Below are 21,542 nucleotides of genomic sequence, written 5' to 3'. Positions count from 1 at the left end.
AGTCCTATTGAAGGCAACACTCTGGGTGACTGAGGGGCTGCTGTATTTGACCATGATGTTTATAATGATGACTACAAGGACTCATCCTCATCAGGTGAGCTGCTTCTGACTGTACTGGGGCACTTACAGAAAGGAAATGATAAGCTCCAACATTTAAACCCAGCTCAAGTCACCATTAGAAAACCAGAGAACTTTGACACAGGCCCTATAGGAACCTCTATGAAGCCACAGGATGGACAGAGCTAAAACTTAGACACTAAATGTAATTGTGCGGGTTGTAAAATTACAATATAAGTTGATCTTACATCTGACCAAGTCTCTTATGTGATGGGTATTGATGGTGAAGAAGACCCTGAGACTTGGAATGGAACATCTGAATAGATTCCGACGATCTGAGAACCTTGAGCCTCTACATTCCCATGAGTCTCCCCCTTGCCAGGGAGCAGCCTCTCCTTCGTCTGAGGAAACTAGCCTTTCCTTGCTTGAAGACTCTGTAATAACACACCGGAGGCAATGACCTTGCAAGGGGATGCCAATTTTCCTCCAGACACACCTCACCAACCCTCATTGCCACCAGACCATAACCAGAATCAGCATTTCCCAAGGGGATAATGAAAAAGTATCATGTGGGAGGAGATAATTTATACATAAAATATTGCAAGACTTTCCTAATTCACCTTGGCACAAACATGGGAATACGTTTAGTAATGGATTCTGAGGGATAGCAATTTTGCAACAGGCTGGATTTATTGCTGGGGGTGCACTTACCAGAGACTGTGGATTTTATGTGTTAGTTCAAACACTTGGGTATGGCTCTAAAAATTTGTTTCATGGGCAGACCACAACTGGAACTCAAGGGTGGACTATATTCAGTGAAGTTGAGATGCCAGAAGTTCTGGGATAATGTGGAGCAAGAAACCCAGATGTCCAGAGGATACTTCCTTCACTAAGATATTGTGGCTGTCATCTATAGGATGGAAATGGCACAAAGGGAGATGTCTTCACTGAAATGGGGATGATGAGGTCCCAGGGTGGCAAAGGCCAAGTGATAGTGGTTAAATGCCAGAGACAATGTGTATGCAATTACCATATATATACAACATGGGTGGATCTTTGGTGATGGCTAGTTGATCATGTTGTCTCTAGGAATTATCTAGATGAACAGCTTACTAAAGTATTAAATTGATCTATATAACCAAAAAAATCCAACCGACAAACAAAAGCAAGAACAACCAGAAACTCTAGGTCCCTTGAGCATGACTCTGACCTCGTTTGCCATATGGGAGCATGACAGCCTGTCATATACACTTCAGACCTAAACCAATTTACAGAACTGGGTTTATTGAACCTTTGATCAAAGCAGTACTATACTACCACAAGTACATACTAGAACATTTCCTTCATGTCTTCCTCAAAGAGACCTGAAATAACGTCCTAGTAAGTCATTACTAAATGAATGTAAATGAAACCATGCAGTAAGGTGACTGAAGACTGGGAAAGAGAGCTATCTGGGCCTTCCAGGGATTGCCAGATATTGGTTCTGAATTGGTGTTAATCCCTGGATACCCAGAACACCATTGTGACCCACCAGTCAAGGGAGGGGCTTATTGAGGTCAAGTGATAAATGAGGTTCTGGCCTGAATTGATCTCACCCTATGGCAATTTCCCCAGTTTCTAAAGTATAGTTCCAAAAAGTCCTACTTAGCAACTGGCAGAAGCCCCACATTTGCTCCCTGATCATGGTGTGAGGGCTATTACAGTAAGAAGGAACAAACTTCCTCTCCCTACCAGGATAAATTAAAACCAATACTGCATCTCTAGGGGATATGCAGAGACTAGTGCCAGCAGCAAAGGCTTCAAAGATGTTAGGGTGGTGATTCCTATCGCTTTTGCATTTAATTCACCATTTGGCCTCTGTAGAAGGTGGATGGGTCCTGGAGACTGACTGTAGATTACAGTGTCCTTAATCAGTGAGTAATTCTAATTGTAGCTGTTTTCCAGATGCTTTCCATTGATACAAATCAACATAGTAGCTGGCACCTGGAAGACAGCCATTGACTTGGAGAGATGTTTTTGTCTCTGTATGGATTAGCAAGAAGCATGAGCAGCAGTTTGCTTTTACCTGTCAGGGACATCACACTTGATGATACCATGCTGACTGGGCAAAATGAGCAGAACACAGCCACTATCCTTGATACCTTAGTAAGACAAACGCATGCCAGAAGGTAGGAGACAAAGACCATGAAGATTGAGGGTCCTGTCTCCTTACTGACATTTTTAGGGGTCCCACGATCTGGAACAAGTTGGGATTAGACAAGATGGCGAGTTTTAACTGTGGCCCAGAGCAAGAAAAGATTCTGCACAAGGTCTAGGCTACAGCGGAGGTTGTTCTGCTTCATAGGTCTAATGACACAGCAACTCCAGTGGTGTTAGAGGTTTGTGGGAAACGGGATGCTGTATGGAGCCTACGACCAGCAATAGGGGAATCATAGCTCTTAGAATTTGAGAGAAAATTCAATACTTCTTATATTAGTTAGGGTTCTCCAGAGAAACAGAACAAATAGAATGCATATATGATTTATTACAAGGAATTGGCTCAAATGATTCTGGAGGGTAGTAAGTCCAAAAATCTGCAGTTGGCAAGCGGGAGACCTGGGAAAGCTGACAGTGTGGTTCCAGTCCAAGACTGAAGCCCTGAGAACCAGGAGAGCCAATGGGGCGAGTTCCAGTTTGAAGGCTGGCAGGCTTGAGACCCCAGGAGAGCCAATGTTTCAGTCTGAGTTCAAAGGCAGGGAAAAACCAATGTCCCAGCTCAAGGTAGTCAGGCAGGAGGAAATACTCTCTTCCTTGGGGGAGGATCAGCCTTTTGTTCTATTCAGGCCTTCAACTGATTGGATGAGGCCCACCCATATTGGGGTGGGCAATCTGCTTTCCTATCAATTTAAATGTTAAATGCATTCAAAATCATTCTCACAGAAACACTCAGAATGTTTGACCAAAGTACTGGGTACACTGTAGACCAGTCAAATTGACATAAAATTAACCATCACACCTCTCTAGCAGATAACTATTCTCCTTTTGAAAAAGAGCTTTTGGAATGCCACCAGGCCCTCGTATTAGAGTTTGATGCCTGATCACGGACATCAAGTGGCTATGCCTGAGTTGCCTATCATGGGTGTTACTGATGCACCAAATTATACATCTGGCCATGTGCAGCAGCACCCATCACCAAGATGAAATGTTATGTACAAGATTGGACTGACCAGGTCCTGAATCCACAAATAAGTTCATGAGCAGGGGGCACATGCCACAGCTCCTACTCCTGGTGCATTGCTGCCTTTCCTCCACTCACACATATGGTTGTTGAGTTCCCTAAACTAGCTGACTGAGGAAGAAACAGTTAAAGCCTGATTTACAGATGGTTCTGCACAATATGCTGGCAGCAGCTGGAAGTGGATGGCAGAAACATCCCAACTCCAATCAGGAGTGTCCCCGAAAGACACTAGTAAAGGAAATCTCCCCAGTGAGCATCTGACTGTCCACTTTGCATGGACAAAGAGATAGACACAGGCATAGATTTTACCTTGATCGTGGACAATAGCTAACAAGTTGGCCAAATAATTAAGGATTTAGAAAGAAATGAATAGAAGGACTGGTGACCATGTGAGGAAGAGGCATGTGGGGGAAAGACAGGCGGATATACCTCTTGGAGTGGGCACAGAGTATAAAGTTTTAGGGCTCGTGTCAATGTTTAATAAAGGGGACTCACTACAGAAGAGCCTTTCAGAAATCAGGTGGACAAGACGACCTGTGGCTGTCAGCCAGCCTCCTTCTCTGGCCGCCATGAAACTTGCCATGTACTCTGCCACCCAGAAGCAGTTCACCTGATAAAATGGTAGAATAACCAACTGAATATTCCATTATGACCCCAACTGAGAGATGATACCCTGAGAAATAGGGGTGCTATCCAAATGGATGTGGTATATGCTTTTAACCACTGACCAATATATAATGCTATTTTTTCCATAGCTAGAATATTTAATTCTAGAAATCAAGGGATGGAAGTGTTTTCACTTTTACCTCTAATAACCCACTTACAGAATCTTTGCTTTCTCTCTCTGCCAAGGTCTTGGCTCCCAAGATAGGAACACTTCCAGCAGGGAAACATCACATGATTCCATTAAAAAAAAATTTTTAAGGGGGGGTAGGGGTAGAGGGAGAGAGAGAGAGAATCTTAAGCAAGCTCCATGCCCAGTGTGAGCCCGACATGGAGCTCCATTTCACAACCCTGAGATCATGACCTAAACAGAAATCAAGAGTTGGACGCTTAACTGACTGAGCCACCTAGGTGTCCCGAGTCCATTAAATTTGATTATGACTGACCTAAAAGAGGAATTAACATCTCCCATTTTGGGAGAGGGTGAGGGCATCTTTTTTTATACTAAGGATAGTTACATAATGTAAAGCAGACTCATGAATTTGCTTAGAATTTTAGATATGGGGGGGCACCTGGATGGTACAGTCAGTTGGGCCGCTAACTCTTGGTTTCTGCTTGGGTGGTAGTCTCAGGGTCGTGAGATTGAGGCCCATGTTGGACTCCACGCTCAGCGAGGAGCCTGCTTGAGATTCTCTCTCCCTCTCCCCCTCCCCCTCATACGCACACACACACTCTGTCAAAATAAATAAATGTTTAAAAAAAAAAAAAAGGGGGCGCCTGGGTGGCTCAGTCGTTAAGCGTCTGCCTTCGGCTCAGGTCATGATCCCGGGGTCCTGGGATCAAGCCCTGCATTGGGCTCCCTGCTCGGCGGGAAGCCTGCTTCTCCCTCTCCCACTCCCCCTGCTTGTGTTCCCTCTCTCGCTGTGTCTCTGTCAAATAAATAAAATCTTTAAAAAAAAAAAAAAAGAATCTTAAATATGGGAAGAGTGGTATATACAGATGCCAGGTTGCCCAGAGGGTGGTCTCTGCTGGTCATTTACATGTTGTCTCTCCGCTCAACACCTGCCGTGCTCTACTCTCTACTGATGGAACTGGAATTCTACAGATGACATTTCCCAGGCTTCCTTCCTTGCAGCTGGCTTCCTGTTCGATTCTATCAATAGGAAGCACTGATAGGAAGTCAGTCAAAGGAAAAGAAGTTTCCTGTTCGGGGCAGTAGAAATGCAGCAGTTGCTAGTGGCTGCCGGTTGTTGGGTAGTGACATAGGGCTGGGTGATGCTGGACTCCACAGCCTTTCTACCCTTTGGACTTCCCATCTCTGATAGAAGTGGCAGCTCTTTGGCAGACCCAGAGCTGACTGTGACGGCAGCTCAACTGCCCAGCAGCCAGCACAGACTTCGGGCTCCAGGTCAGGGGCACAGCAGCTTCTGATGTATGATTAGAATCCTTCTCGCTCCCCCTGGGCCCGCTTTTCCATTTTGCTGTTCCAGCCCTTCTTAGACCTTCAGCACCGATTTCATATATTCAATTCCCTCTCTTTGAAATACCCAGAGTGGTTTCTGTTTTCCTGAGTAGACCCTGACTGATAACATCTCTAGGACCAAAAATAGATAAATCAGCTGTCTAAGAAAAGGATCTATCCTGAGACTTGCCCTTCTGGGCAAATGACATGTAATCTTTCCTCTCAGCGTCTCTCTTACCTTTTCTTTCTTAGAAACAATCGTTGTCAACTGGAAACTGCCCTTATTTTTGTCCTTAACTTCTTTAAGCAGAATTTTAAACACTCACCAAAGCAGAGTAGGTAACATACGGAATGCTTGCGTATTTACTACCCAGCTTTAACACTGATCAGTTTTGCTAATTTTCCATCTATCTCAGCCTCCACTTTTTTTCCCCAGAATATTTAAAAATCAGATCACAGGCATTAAGTCACGTCACTCATAACCTTTCAGGGGTACTTCTACATGATCCTCCTTCCATTTCTGTTATTATACTTGGACCTCTGTCGTCTTCATGAGCACAGCATCCCTTTCTCTTCCTCGGCATAGGATTCCTATTTTTCTTTTGGGAGCTGCCTTCCACAACTTGGTGGTGCTGCTCATTCCTTAGCCTCGCTGAGCCCATGGACACATGACCAGACTGGTCAGTCTGAGTCCTCCTTTAGGGTGTATCATGGAAGCTAGAGAGTGAAGCTCTCGCTACATGAGAACATGGGCCTTAAGAATCATAAAAGCCTAGAACTATAAAAAGGTACCTTCAACAAGTGATTAACCCACCTAAGAGTGATGTTAACACAGTGGAAAGCCAGACAAAACTGTATCAGAAATTGCCTGTAATACAAGTTTTTCTGATAAAACTAACAATAAAAATATTTACCAGAAAAAAAAAAACCAAAAAACTGTTCTAGAGAGTCCTGAAGACATTATCCTAATTCCTGGGTCTAGCAGTGCCTAACGCCAATGCTCCTTCTAGATTTGTAATTATAAGAGCCAATACATTTCCTTTTCTGTTGAAATTTGAGTTTCTATAATGTGTGACCAAGAGTCATTTATTCCTAATTTGTGACAATCTCCAAGGCTGCAACTGTAGCCCATTCAAGAGTACTCTATTTAGCAGAGAGAACACATTTTCATAAATGGGAACACTAATGTACTCAGTGCAATTCAGGTTATCATATCACTAAAGCATAGTCTCTGGTGCGGCTATGTTGCAGTTGTTTTTTCCTTCAGATCCCCTGAAGTCCTAGCATGCCTGCGGGCAAAGTTTCCTTCAGTTTCGTTCATGTACATAGTTGTGAATCATTTCTTTGCAGGCTACAATAACTTTATGGTACTTTCCATGATGTCAGAAGTCTTCCACTGGGGCGCCTGGGTGGCTCAGTCGTTAAGCGTCTGCCTTCGGCTCAGGTCATGATCCCAGGGTCCTGGGATCGAGCCCCACATTGGGCTCCCTGCTCGGTGGGGAGCCTGTTTCTCCCTCTCCCACTGCCCCTGCTTGTGTTCCTGCTCTCGCTGTCTCTCTCTGTCAAATAAATAGGTGAAATCTTAAAAAAAAAAAAAAAAGAAGTCTTCCACCAATCTCTAATTAACAGAGGTCGGGGATGGGGGCTGAGATACCTGAGATACCTGGAAGTTGTAGGGTCAAGTACCAGAGCAGACAACCACACAGGCAATGGGGTCAATAAATCTGTATAGAAATATTCTAAGTCTGTGCTAAACACTAATCCATACATGTAGTGTGAAACTTCAAGAGTCTGAGTAAAGAGAAGAAGTCTAAGCAGAAAAATTCCCCGAGCTCATGGAGAGTTAAGAGACAATTAAGTTTTGACCAGCCAGAGTAAGAATTCTTCACTGAACACCCAGGGCATTAAATAGAGAACCCAGAATAGTAACACCTTAGTAGAAGGACTAACCTAACTCAACAGTAAAGATCATTCTAGAACTGTCCCCTAAACTCAAAAACAGGCCTTAAATCATCAAGCTGATCCCTTAGCAACTTAACTAACAAGTAAACCAAAAATTCAAAGTCTTTAAAGACACGAAATTCAGACACTCAAAAACACATGTTTACTTTGTCCATCATCCCATCAAAAAGTCCTAGACATGTGAAAAAAAAAGTCATGCTAGAATCAGAAGAAAAATTAGTCAGTAGATTCAGAAATGAATGCTAGACTTAGCAAAGATGTAAAAAGTTATTATACATATATTCAAAATTTAAAGAAAAACATGAAGAATATAGAGAAATAGAAGATATTAAAAACAATCAGGTAAAATTCCTAGAAACAAAAAATACCATATCTGAAATTAAAAATTCACTAGATGGGCTTAATAATAGCAGGTTATGAACTGCAGAAGAATAATCCATGAATGTGAAGACATAGTGATGGATTATTTGATGTTAAAAAAAAAGAATGATAAAAAATGAACAGAGCCTTAGTGACATGTGGAACAATATTAAATGGTCTAATATGTTTGTAATTGAGGTTCTGGAAAAGACGGAAGCAGAAAAAGTATTGGAAGAAAAGATGAGAAATAGAAATACATTATACATCAGAGGTTTGCAAACTTTTGCTGTAAAAGGCAAGATAGTAAACATTTTAGGTTTTACAGGCCAATGGTCTCCGTTGCAACAACTCAACTCTGCCACTGTAGCACAAAATATACCATAAACAACACATAAATGAATGGCTGTGGTTTTACTTATGAAAGCAGGTAGGGATCTGGACTTGACCTGTAGTTTGCCAAGCCCTGGTATATATGAAGTGGTGTGATATGTGATGAGTGATAAATGCATACTTTGATGAGGGAAATGAGTGTTGTAACCCCTAGAGCAACCATTAAACGTAAAACAAAGAGTTTAAGCTAATAAGCCAACAGTGGAGATAAAATGGAGATAAAGTGGAGAATACAAAAATTATTCAATAGTCTTTATCCAGGCAGGATAAGGAAAAGGCAGAAAACAGCAGGAAAGAAACAAAATCAGATGATATAAATAAAGAACAAACAGGAAGATGGTACATTTAAATCCAACTATATTGATAATTACATTAAATGCAAATATTCAGAATTCCACTTAAAAAGATTATCAGACTGGATGAAAAATAACCAAATACATGCTATCTACAAGAAATTCACTTTAAATATAAAGATAACAGATGTTAAGAGTAAATAAATGTAAAAAGGATACCATGAAAACACTAACTGTAAGAGAGATGGATGGTTATATTAATATCAGACAAAGTAGGCTTAAGACAATACTAGAGCTAAAAAGATTTTATAATTATAAAAATATTAATTCACTGAGAAAATATAGCCAAAAGTATCTATGTACCTAATAACAGAGGTTCAAAATACAGAAAGCAAAAACTGGCAGAAGTGAAGAGAAATACTGAAATTCATATTTATTGTTGTATATTTCAACACTCCTCAGTAACTGATAGAAGGAATAGATGGAAAAATTGTTAAGTGTATAAAACACTTGGCCAACACTATCAACCAACTTGACCAAATTGATATTTATAGAACACCCTACACAACAGCAGCAAAATATACATTCTTTTTAAGTGCATTTCAAACATTTACCAAGACAGACTATAGACTTGGCCATAAAACAACTTTTAATATATTTAAAGGATTGCAATCATATAAAGTACATTCTCTGACCATATGGAATTAAATTAGACATCAATAGCCAATGAAAATCCCCCAAAATTTGGAAATTGAAGATTAAACTTCTAAATAACCTATGTATAAAATAAATCACTAGCAATATTAGAAAGTGTTTTGAAGTGCATGAAACAATATATCAAAATTTGTTATTTTCAGTTAAAGCAATGTTTAGGGGAAAATGTATAGCTTCAAATGCTTATATTAAAAAAGAGAAAGTTCTAAGACTCAGTGAGTTAAGTTTCTACATAAGAAGCTAGAAAAAGGAGATCAAATTATACCCAACATAAGGAAAAGGAAGAAAATAATTAAAGACAAGATCAGAAATAAATGAAATAGAAACTGAGCAAATTAAAGAAAATCAATGAAACCAAAAGCTAGTTCTCTATATCAATATCAATAAATTGATCAGTAGTAATAAAACTGATATGAATATCAATGAAATTTATCAACCTCTAGCTTGACCAATTAACAAAAAATAAATAAAAAATGCAAAATTACCAATATCAGGAACAAAAGAGGGAAACATCATTACAGATCCTACAGACATTTAAAAAACCCAAAATATTATGAAAAACTCTTTGTCAATAGTTCAACAATTTAGATGAAATGAACTTTTTTTTTTTTTTGAGAGAGGGAGGGGAGGACTGAGGGAGAGAGAGAGAATCTTAAGCAGGTTCCACACCCAGCACAGAGCCCAACATAGAACTCAATCTCACAACCCTGAGATCATGCCCTGAGTCAAAATCAAAAGTTTGACACTTAACTGACTGAGCCACATAGTGACCCTGAAATGAACACATTTCTTAAGAGATATAAATGGTCAAAACTGATACAAGAAAAAATAAAAAGTCTGAACAGCCATGTATCAATTAAAGAAACTGAACATATAATATTAAAGAAATTAAAAATGTAATTTTAAAATCTGCCCACAAAAAAGACTCCGCCCAAATGGCTTCAATGTTAAATTCTATTAGACGTTTAAGGAAGACATAATACACATCCCATACAAACACTCAGGAAATAAGAAAGGAGGAAAACTTCCCAACTCTTTTTATGAGGCTGGTATACTGGTACCTAAACCAAAGACACTCTAAGAAAAGAAAACTACAGAATAATATCCTTTGTAAACACAGACACAAAAAATGCATAACATTATATTAGCAAATCAAATATATAAAAAGACAACAACAACTAAGTTTTACTCCAGGAATGCAAGATAGTTTAACAGTTGAAAATCAATCCATGCAATTCACAATGTTAACAGAATAAATAAGAAAAAAAAATGATTATCAATAGATGCAGAGGGGTGCCTGGGTGGGTCAGTCAGTTAAGTGGCTGCCTTTAGCTCAGGTCATTGATCTCAGGGTCCTGGGATGGAGCCCCACGACGGGTTCCCTGCTCATTGGGGGGTCTGCTTCTCCCTCTCCCTCTGCTTCTTCCCTGCCCATGTGCACGCATGCTCTCTCTCCCTCTCTCTCAAATGAATAAATAAATAGATCAACAAATCAATAGATGCAGAAAAAGCATTTGAAAAATTAAACATGCATTCATAAAAAAAAACATGCATTCATGATAAAAACTCTAGCAAAATAGGAACAGAAGGGAACTTCCCCAGCCTGGTAAAGAGTATCTACAAAAAGCAAAAGATTGAATGCTTTCCCCTCTAAGATAGGGAACAGGGCAAAGATCTGTGCTCTCACCACTTCTATTTAACATTGACCTGGGTCTTGGTCAATGTAATAAGAAATGAAAAAGAAGTAAAAGAGTGAAAAGGAAGAAAAAAAGTCTGTCATTGTTTACTCATTGTACAAATAAGTAAATCCCAAGAGAAATCATGTACATAGAAAATCCCGAGATCTACAGAGACTTTTCTAGAACTAATAACTGAATTTAACAAGGTCACAGGACATAAGGTCAACATATAAAAATTAATTCTACTTGTATAAGTTAAGAATGAACAATTAGAAAATGAAATTTTAAAAAATGCATTCATTAAAACATTAAAAAACATGAAACACTTAAGGATCAAGTTAATAAGATATATGCAAACTCTGTATACTGAAAACTACAAAATGGCTGAGAGAAATGTCAAAGATCTAAATAAATGGGGAGACAGGCCATATACACGAATCAGAAGACCAAAACAGTTAATATGTCAATTCTATTTAAATTAACCTATGGAATCCATGTAATCTCAATCAAAATCCAAAAAGCTTCTTTTTGTAGAAATTACCAAGCTGATTCTAAAATTTATAGGATATGCAATAGACCTAGAATAGCCAAAACAATGTTGTGAAGAATAAAAGGGACTTGCCTTACAAGGTTTTAAGATTTAATATAACTACAGTGACCAAGACAGTGTAGTATTTTTTTAAAGATTATTTATTTATTTATTTTAGAGATGGGGCGGGGAAGGAGCAGAGGGAGAGGGACAAGCAGACTCCATGCTAAGCACAGAGCCCTACTTGGGGCTTGATCCTACAACCTTGAGATCATGACCTGAGGTGAAATCAAGAGTAGGATCCTCAACTGACTGAGCCACCCAGGCTCCCTGAGAGTGTAGTATTAACATTAGGATACACACATAGATCAATGGAATAGAAGAGAGCCCAGAAATATACACACAAATATATTATCCATTTTATCAAATTTTTAAAAAAGGTGCCATAATAACTCAATGTAGAAATACTAATATTTTCAAATAAACAGTGCCAGAACTGGGTATCCATTACAGGAAAAAAAATGAACCTTGACCCTTACTTTACACCACAGACAAATTTTAAACTCAAAATGGATCACAAAACTAAACGTAAAAGTTAAATTTCTAGAAGAAAATATAGGAGAAAATCTTCAGGACTTTGGGGTAGGCAAAGATTTCTTTTCTTTTTTTTTGAGAGTGAGAATGCGTGAGTAGGGGGAGGGGCAGTGGGAGAGAGATTCTCAAGCAGGATCCACATTCAGTGCAGAGCCTGACATGGGGCTCAATCTTATGACCCTGAGATCATGACCTGAGCCGAAATCAAGAGTTGGCTGCTTAACCAACTGAACTACCCAGGCATCCGTCATTTTTTTTTTTAAAGATTTATTTATTTATTTGAGAGAGAGCAGGCGGGGGGTGGGGGGCAGAGAGAGAGGGAGAGACAGTCCCAAGCAGATTCCACACTCAGCGCAGAGCCGGAGGTGGGGCTCAATCTCACGACCTTGAGATCACATCCTGAGCCGAACCAGGAGTCTGAAGCTTAACAGACTGCACCACACAGGAACCCCTCTTTTTTTTTTAAAGTTTATTTATTTTAGTAATCTTTATACCCAACGTGGGGCTTGAACCCATGACCCCAAGATCAAGAGAGACACACTCTTCCAACCAAGCCAGCCAGGCACCCCTAGACAAAGATTTCTTTTTTTTTTAAGATTTTATTTATCTGACAGAGAGAGAGAGCACAAGCAGGGAGAGCAGCAGGCAGAGGGAGAGGGACAAGCAGGCTCCTCGCTGAGCAAGGAGCCCGATGTGGGGCTCAGTCCCAGGACCCCAGGATCATGACCTGAGCCGAAGGCAGACGCTTAACCGACTGAGCCACCCAGGCGCCCTAGACAAAGATTTCTTAGCACACAAAAAGCATGGGCCATAAAAAAAATTTGACAAATTCTGTACTTTGAACAATACTATTAAGGAAATGAGAAGCCAAGCCATGAATTAGAATATAGTATTTGCAATACATATATCTGACAAAAGACTTGTATCCAGAATATATAAAGACATCAAACAACTCAATAATAGGACAAACTATATGTCATTGGCAAATGATCTGAACAGATATTTCCCAAAAGAAGATACACAAATTAGCACATGAAAAGATGTTTGACATCATTCCTTTTTTTTTTGAGAGAGAGAGAGAGAGAGAGAGAGAGCTTGTATGGGCACATGCATGGAGAGGAGAGGCAGAGAGAGAATCTTAAGCAGGCTCCATGCCCAGTGCAGACCCTCATCAGGGGCTCGATTGCATGACCCTGAGACCATGACCTGAGCCCAAATCAAGAGTCCCATGTTTAACCAATTGAGTCACCCAGGTGTCCCTAACATCATTCTTCATACACTTCATACAGGAGATGAAAATTAAAGCCACAATTAAATGTCATTATATACAGGGGCGCCTGGGTAGCTCAGTCAGTTAAGCCTCTGACCCTTGATTTCAGCTCAGGTCATGACCTCAGGGTCGTGGGACTGAGCCCCCCCACCTTGGGCTCTGCACTCAGCGTGGAGTCTGCTTGTCCCTCTCTCCTCTCCCTCTCTCTGTCAAATAAATAAATGAATAAAATCTTTAAAAAAAAAAGTCATTACACACATACTATACTGGCTAAAACTAAAAAGATGGACAGTATCAAGTGTAGTCAAGAATGTGGAGAAACCAGATCTCACCACTGCCGGCGGGAATACGAAATGAGACAATCAGTCACTCTGGAAAACTGTTCAGCAGTTCTAATAAAGTTATACCTGCTTTTGAGCCAACGATTTCATTCCTAAGTATTTACCCAAGAGAAATGAACACATACGTCCACTAAGAGACCTGCACACGAATTTTCATAGCTGCTTCATTCATACTAGCCCCAAACTGGAAAGAAAACGTCCATCAGTTGGTGAATAGCTACATTGTGGTACATCCGTACCATGGAATAGTACTGAGCAATAGAAAGGAACAAACCTTGGATACACATAATGACCTGAATGAATCTCAAAAGTGTCAGCCTCAACAAAAGAAGCCCGACACAAAAGAGTACATACTGGGAGATCCCCGTTAAAAGAAATTCTAGAACAGGGGAAACTAATCCAGAGTGACAGAATTAGGAGATTAATAGTTGCCTGGGACTGTGAGTGAGACAGGGGGGTTTAGCTACAAAAAGGCATAAAGGGGAAAAAAAAAAGACAGGAGGGAAATTTTGGGTGATGGAAATGTTCTATATCTCACTTATGGTGACTGTTACACACGAATATATGTCAAAACCCATTTAATTGTACACTTCAAATGGGTGCGTTTTATTGAATGTAAATATACCTTAATAAACTCAATTAAATAAAAACTCCTAGAAACAGAAGAATCTGGTAAGATAGCCACTTATAAAATTAATACACAAAAATAAATAGGCAGTTAGCAGATACAGTGGAAGACCCCTTTCACAAAAATAGTTGAAATGAAATATTTTAATAAGAAGCATGCAGGAAGTTTATGACAAAAATGGCAAAACCCTACTGAGGATCATAAAAGAACACCTGAGAACAGAGACTACTGTATTAGCTTCCCGGACGGTCTCTGCTTTTTCCAGAGGGATCTACTCAAACCTAAGTCAGAGCATAGCATTCCTCTACTCAAAACCACCACTTGGAAAGGAATCTGAAATCTTTACCCTGGTCTAGAAAGGTTGGAAGATCTCCTTTCCTCCCACTTTATACAAGTCCTTGCTTTCAGTGTCACATCATCAGAGGTTATCTTGACAAGCCCATCTGCATGCAGCTCACTATAGCTCACTGGCTAGTGTCAGAGAAACTATGTCCTATGTCCTATGAGGCATGGTCTAGAAACTGGGGGAGAGGATTCAAAGGAGACATGAGAGTTGTCTTCCAAAACTGAAGGGCAGTTAGGTAGAAGAAGCAGAATTCTTCTTTCAGTCGCTCCAATAGACAAATCCTCTGGACCAATTGCTAGCTTGTAAGCCCCCAAAGGGCAAGGACTCTGTTTTGTTCACCTCTGCATCCCTACCACAGAGCAGAATTTCTGGCACATGGTGCTCAATCAGTATTTATTGAATGAACGTTCAGGGTGGTCCTGAAAAGCAAAGCGGACAAATGGATGGGACTTCAGGAGCCAGATTTTAGCTCAATCTAAAGAACAGCTTTTTAGAAATGAGAACTTAGGGCGCCTGGGTGGCTCAGTTGGTTAAGCGACTGCCTTCGGCTCAGGTCATGATCCTGGAGTCCCTGGATCGAGTCCCGCATCGGGCTCCCTGCTCGGTAGGGAGTCTGCTTCTCCCTCTCCCACTCCCCGTTTGTGTTCCCTCTCTCACTGTGTCTTTTTCTGTCAAATAAACAAATAAAATCTTTAAAAAAAAAAAAAAAAGAAATGAGAACTTAATGGGATTTTTTGAGCTCAGGTGTCCTGATCTAGTGCCTTCATATCTACATGCAAGCAAACTGAGCTTTGCTAAGTATTAAGTCAGTAGTTACCATTCTGCTTGTCTCAATCCATTACTAGGTTTTGAAATCAATTTAGTGGGTGCCAACTAGGATTTAAAAAACACAAATGGAATTTAAAATATTAGAGCTTACTGCAAGTAGTAAGAATTCTTTCATGAATTTTTTTGTTTCAGATAGATTAACATGCAGAATCACAAATATGTGTGTACTGGGTCATGATGTAAAATACATTTCTTACCACGGGCCTTGGTAAAACAAATTGAGAAGTACCGGGTTCAGGAGTTCAACAACAGAATTTGCCCCCTTGCAAAGTAACGAGTCCTATATTTCTGTTGTAGCAGAGGCGGAATGTCACTGATTTAGGATGAATGCACTTGGGGTGAGGTGGGACTGCATGATTTCAGGAATTTCTATTTTTTCTTTATATTCATCCACCTTTTCCAAGGTGATTATCTATCTTTTTAAAAGTGATTTCAAGTAGTGGTTTGTTTTTTTTTTTTTTTTAGATTTTTATTTATTTATCAGAGAAAGAGAGAGAGAGAGAGCACACAAGCAGGGGAAGCGGCAGGCAGAGGGAGAAGCAAGTTCCCTGCTAAGCAAAGAGCCTGTTGTGGAACTCGATCCCAGGACCCTGGGATCATGACCTGAGTCGAAGGCAGACGCTTAACCGACTGGGCCACCCAGGCGTCCCGATTTCAAGTAGTTTTAAATAAAATACATATGCAATGTTTTTAAAAATAGAAATTAGAAATTTAAAATGGAGGTGAGATGATTTCTGTACATTTACATTTAACACCATTTGTCCTGGAATCCAAGGCAAAAACAAAAAACAGGGAAACGAATGATTTATATAGTGCTCACATCATTTCCCCAGTAAAAATGAGCATTTTGCTGCCACTAACTTCTAGGAGGAATTTGTTACATGAATCCTTATATGAGGATGCTAAATGTCATCAGAGAGAATATTTGAACAAATACAATAAACTTCCTAATTGGTCTCCTGGCCTTTTATCTTTCTCCCTTCAATCCACCCTGAAGTATGTTATCTTTCTGGATTCTGCTGCTTAAAATTCTTTAATAGCTCCTTCCTGCCTACTGGATAAAGTCCCTATTTATATGACCGGATTTAATACTCTCTGGGACCCTGCTTCTGCCAATCTCTGCATGCTCATCTTCTACCACCTATCTCGCCTCCCGTCCTTAGGTACGATGCCAATTCCTGGGCACATGGTACCCTTCATGCCGCCAACCTTTTGTCCATGTTGTTCCTGTGCTATAGTAAAACCATCCTTCTCAATCTGAGAAGCTCTTGCTTCCCCTTCAGAGTCAGCTCAAACAGCGCCTCCCTTGGGAAACTTTCCTTGACTTCCCTGGGCTAATGTTAGCTTCGATTTCCTACATACTGTACTATATACGTGTACTTTGTGGCAATTGCTGGACTGCATCTGTCTATTTTAACATATGTTTCCCTGTGACACTGCAATATCCATATGAGTATAGACTACGTCTATGTGTAAGCCTGGCCTTAGTTTAATGTTTGGAATGTCGGAGGCACTCGATCAATATCCTCACCAGTGTCCTTACTGAACTAACAAAGGTTCTTTACATGACTTTCCCTATATGTTGCCTCCAAAGTCAAGGACATCCTATAATGAATTTAATGAAAGCACTCCAATGTGAACTAATAATAGGCTTTAGTATCTTGTTCTTTGGAATTTGATCTTGACATGGGGCTCAAGCTCATGAGCTATCAGCCTTTCTCATGCCTCCACTATACTCTACATAACTTTACTGCAACATCTATAACACTAATTTGTGTATCTGTCTTTTCCTGTAAACTCTTTAAAGCCAGGTAGAGTCATACTCATTTTCTTTTTTTAATCTCTATTTTATGATACAGAGTCTGGTCTATAACTTGCTCTCAATAAAAGCTTGTTGGTGATAAAATATGTCTATTTCAGTCTAAAACCTAGCATCTGAATAGAACATTCCAGTAAAGTCAACAACAGAACAAGGGTGACCACTAATACCACGATTACTTAACACTGTTCTAGAGGCATTAGCCAAGGCAATTAATTTGAGAAAGAAACTAGTAAAAGGACCGCTGGAAAGTAGGAGGTAAAATTATCATCATTTGCAGCTAATATGATTGTATACCTGGAAAATGCAAGAGATTCGACTGCAAAATGACCACAAACAAGAAGCGGGGGAAAGAGGTTATAGAATGAGTATTAGAAATCAGTAACTTTCATATATACAAAAAAACCCCACATTAGGTAAGAGATATAATGGAATAAAAGCCTCCCATTTACAATAGCACCAAAATTATAAAATACCTGGGAATAAATTTAACAAGAAGCACATAAGACTCATATGAAGAAAACTAAGTGACATAAGAGGAGACTATGGAAAGCCAAGAATTTTGAATTAGAAAATTCAACATATTGGGTGTCAGTTCTTCCTAAAATATGTTATAATAACATGACCATAATAAAAACACCAGCAGGTTATTTTAAGATCAATACAAGTTGCTGCTAAAGTTTTATGGAAAAATAAATAAACAACAGTGGCTAGTTGAATTATGAAAAAGAAGAACAAAGAGAAGGAATTAGCACCAACATCTATTGAATTATACTTCCTCAGTAATTAAAACCGTGATGCTGGTGATAAAGAAAAAGGCCATGGAGTATATTTGAAAATCCAGACATATGCTCCAGTATTGGTGAGAATTTAATATATGATGAACCTGTGGTGAAAAAAATGAGCAGTTTAACAAGGGGCACTGAGGCAATTTTAGCTTTCCAGAAAAAAAAAAATTAAGCTGGATTTACACTTCCTATTCTCATACCAGGATAAATTCCATATGGATCAAAGACTGAAGTGTGAACATAAAGCCATAGAAGTTCTAAGAGAAAATATGGGAGACTCTATAAACTCAGAGTGGGAAAGGCCTGGGGCTCAAAATGCAGAAGCCATAAAATAAAAGGCTGATACATTTGATTACAGAAAGATGAAACATAATCCCGCATGGCCAAAACATACCACAAGCAAAGGCAAAAGACATATGACAACGTGGCAAAAAATCTATCAGAGAAAAGGGTCACTCCACCGAGCTTCCAAGAAATTGGCAAGTCACATAACAATAACCCTACGACAATATGAGGCAAGGGACAGTTCCCAGGAAAAGAAACACAAATGTCCCTTATCATATGAAAAGTATGTTTAACCTTGGTCATAAAAGTATAAACGCACATTAAAACAATTGATGTATCATTTTTCCCCTCTCAAGGTAGGAAAAATCCAAAAATGTGATAATATTGATAAGAACATGGGAAAACAGGGGCGTCTGGGCGGCTCAGTTGGTTGAGCATCTGACTCGTGATTTCCACTCAGGTCACAATCTCATGGGTTGTGAGATCGAGCCCCGCATGGGACTTCGCACTCAGTGGGGAATCTGCTTAGGATTCTCCCTCCCCTTCTGCCCCTCCCCCCACCCATGTGCGCTCGCTCTCTCTTTCTCTAAAATAAATAAATAAATAAAATCTTAAAAAGAATGTGGGAAAACAGGTACCCTCAATCATTCCTGGTAGAAATATAAATTAGTATGACCCCAAGGAGGTCAAATTGGCAACAGCTCTCAAAATTACGAATGCATATATTTTCTGACCAAGCAATTTCACTTCTGGGAGTTTATCCTACAGCTTCACTTGTACACGATCAGAATGATACACGTACATGGTTATTCACTAAAGAACTGTTTGTGATAGTGAAGGATCAGAAAAATGTCCATGAAGAGGGGATGGTTATAGGGAAAGATAGCTATGATACATAGTTAAGTTTTTAAAAAAGCAAGGAATAGAGTGCATATATAGATATATCCATAGGGAAAAAAAATAAGCAGGAACTCTGAACCAGATTAACAAGAAACAGAACAGTGGCTTCGAGCTGGAAGTGAGATGGGCTCCGGGAGACAGGAAACAAGAATGTGATGGGGACTTCGCATGGTATACTTTTAAATATTTTGAGTTCCAAATAATAAAAATATATTCAAAAATAAAAATTTTTAAAGTTTGTCAAACAAGTGGGTACAATATTAATGAGTCTCCCAGTTAGCCAGATCTAGGTTGTAATTAAAATATTTTGGAAGCTGCCAGAATAATGATATTCTGTGTCTTTACTTAAGTCAAGATTCATGTGCTAAATGAACAAGCAACAAGTTAACATTCCATTATGCAAAGTCAAGAGACTGTATTTCTTGGGGGAGAGAAAGAGAGAAAAGGAACCCAGCCACTTCCAGGCAAATGAACAGCGACTCTATTTGCAACTGTCGGTCTGGTTAATGGCCTGAACACCACGAGGATGGCAGGAATGGGAAGGAAGGAAAAGATGCAAAACACCTGAATGGGAAATAAATCCATGGGTTGGCTTGATGGCTGATTGAAAAACCCTACTACATATGTTCAGAAAGCCTCACTGCAGTCACTCAGATATTTTGTAACTTATTTAATTTGCCAGATTGTACTACAGGGTACCACAATTTGTCATCGGCTGTGGAAGGCTAGAGAGCTATAAAGAGAACACGATGGGGGCGCCTGGGTGGCTCAGTTGGTTAAGCGGCTGCCTTCGGCCCAGATCATGACCCCAGGGTCCTGGGATCGAGTCCCACATCGGGCTCCTTGCTCAGCAGGGAGCCTGCTTCTCCCTCTCTCTCCCTCTGCTTGTGCTCTCTCTGTCAAATAGATAAAATCTTTAAAAAAAAAGAAAAAGAAAAAAGAGAACACGACGATTTGTAAAGCTTAGGTGTTTGGTGATATCACTAACAGAAATTAGGAAGTCAGGAGGAGAAACTGGTTTGGGGGAAAGGAATGGCTTTGGTTTTAAGTACATCATGTGTGAGGTGAGTGGGAAATCAGGTAGCAACGGCCACAGGGCCACTGGAAATGCTGATCTGAAGTTCAGAGGGTAAGTCAGACCTGAAGACAGAGAAGTGGAAGGTATCTGCCAAGAGAGATGGAAGCACGGGCTGAGATGAGAACCTAGAGGACTTCCCTCGACTGTGGAGCAAGATGGGGCAGAGAAGCCAGTGCTATAGAGACTCAGAGGGAGAATCAGGAGAGCATGGTGACCATTAGCCAAGCTGGGGAGTTTCAAGAAGCAGTGAAGGGATCAACCCAATGAGAAAAAGGGCCAGGAACAATAATAATAGTAGCAATATATATTGTCTTCCTTTAATCTTCACACACCACAACCTATCGGGTAGGTGGTACTATTCTCCCCATTGGACAGAAAAGGGTATTAACCAAGACAGTGACTCCTAAGCTGCAGGACGTAATTGCTGAGCTATCCTCCTACACAACTGTCAGGGGACGTGCTGGGAGATCTGACACTAGCTCTACCATTCCATTAGCTCTATGTCCACAGACTTTACCTTTACCTTTCTAGGCTTCATTTCCTTCTCTGCAAATTGAGGGGACTGGTCTAGATCATCTCTAGCTCTTATGTCATATGAATCTTTGATTAAGGTAGAATGGAAGAGATACATACACAAGAGAGGCAATGAATTAAAAATTTAGCAATAAGTGAACAGGGAGACCTGGCCAAGAAAATCAGAATGCTGAATGTTTTATATAGTAACTGTTCAAGCAATAAATCCATACTCTGATATGTAAAATCTTTAACTGCAAAACTCTACTTTCTATCTATATATTTAAGTTATATATAATATCAAGAATTAAAATGGCTCATACCTGAAAATTTATGAACGCTGCTCTTGAAACCCTGCTAAGTCAATTGAGTGGAGTAAAAAAGGGAAGATTCCAAGTCAAACACACTCTGTATATGAAGGATTGTCCTGTAGAGAGAGCAAATAGCTATTTATAATGTACTTTTGTAATGAGAGACAGAAACATCTGCTAAGGTACTTAATAGCTACTTATTTAAATAAACCACACGGCAGCACTAATTAGGTATCACTTTTTAGCAGGCAAAAATAGATAATCGGCACAGATGATGAATTAACAGAAATAAACAGATTTGCTTATTTTTAACTGAAACCTTAATATGAAAATCTGCAAGAAGTGATTTCTGGTATTAAAATGGATTACGGCAAATTGCAAGCAGACATACTTTTTAACTTTGACGATAAAATAAACTTAAGACAACAGCTGTTCAAAGGCAGACCAGCAGATGAGGTACCACAAAAGCAACACGTCTTATCACCCTTTTCTCGCAAGTCACATTAATATGATTT

At 39.8% G+C, this 21,542-nt stretch overlaps 1 protein-coding gene across 1 annotated transcript in view; it reads right to left on the bottom strand.

The window, feature by feature from the left end:
- ZBTB8A (zinc finger and BTB domain containing 8A) overlaps positions 1–21,123 on the bottom strand; it is a 42,632-nt gene extending 21,509 nt beyond the window's left edge. Inside the window, exon 1 of the mRNA XM_021683658.2 lies at positions 21,040–21,123. The gene's annotated coding sequence lies outside the window, so the exon portion shown is untranslated. The remainder of the gene's footprint in view (positions 1–21,039) is intronic.
- Positions 21,124–21,542: the final 419 nt, after the last annotated feature.

Source organism: Neomonachus schauinslandi, chromosome 4, assembly GCF_002201575.2.
Source record: "Neomonachus schauinslandi chromosome 4, ASM220157v2, whole genome shotgun sequence".
NCBI lineage: Eukaryota > Metazoa > Chordata > Mammalia > Carnivora > Phocidae > Neomonachus > Neomonachus schauinslandi.
Note: the sequence above shows the minus strand (reverse complement) of the source record. Positions and strands in the feature narration are given on the sequence as shown.